Source organism: Tupaia chinensis, unplaced genomic scaffold, assembly GCF_000334495.1.
Source record: "Tupaia chinensis unplaced genomic scaffold, TupChi_1.0 Scaffold143566_1, whole genome shotgun sequence".
Classification (NCBI taxonomy): domain Eukaryota; kingdom Metazoa; phylum Chordata; class Mammalia; order Scandentia; family Tupaiidae; genus Tupaia; species Tupaia belangeri.
The window spans coordinates 630,207-631,211 of record NW_006203411.1 but is presented as its reverse complement, the minus strand read 5'-3'; positions in this window follow the sequence as shown (position 1 = coordinate 631,211).

Below are 1,005 nucleotides of genomic sequence, written 5' to 3'. Positions count from 1 at the left end.
TATTTAGTATTACTTTTTAAAAAGAGCTCATCACCACTACAAATCATATAAGCTTCAGGCCTTAAAAACCCTGGATTTACTGCTATAATATTTTTTATTCAAAAATATCTGAGAAAATACAGTTTATCATTTTTTTCTAGTATAGTGACTGCAATAAATCCCTCTCAGTTTTCTCAGGCACTGACTGAATTGGATTTATGTTGAGAATTTTTAAAAGCTTACTGCTTGTCAAAGTAATACTCTAACATAAGTCTGATGTGACATGTATATATTAGAATTAAGGATGACAGAGGCCAGGAGAAGGCTTCAGTGCTGATGCAACTAAACCCATATGGAAAAGGTCCTGGGTTCGCTTCCCAGAACCTCCCTGTACATCCTGGGATAGGTGCGTGCCCATCTTCCAGGCCAGCTGAGACAGGGAGTAGATTGGAGTGAAGACAATTTTGGGGGTGCCTACCTCTCTAGCTCTCTCTTGCTCTGTTTTTCTTTCTCATGGAAGAAAAAATAATAAATAATTTTAAAATAAATTATATTTAAAAATATATTTTAAATAGATTATATTTATTTAATAAATATTTTTTCTAAAAAGGGTGATAGAGAATGGGAGGACAAATATGAATTGGATTTCCACAAGACACTAATAAAGCTATGTAAAATTCAACGAAATAAATAAATATATATATTTTACATGATAACTATTCTTGTCAATAAATACTCTATTTTCTCTCAAATCTTTCCAGTATGTTTTTAAAAAAATATTTTTAATTTTATTTACTCATTTTATTTTGACCAGAGAGTCACAGAGAGAGAGAGAGAGAGAGAGAAAGTGAGAAAGCAAACCACCAGGGCCAGGACTTGAACCATGGTTGGCCATATGGGAATGTCCAGCACCTTAACCACCACACCACCTGCTGGTCCCAATCTTTCCAGTATCTTTAACTTAAGTATGAATGGATGTTAAATGAGTGTTATATTTGTAAAACTGAGTTGATAAATTTGTCATGT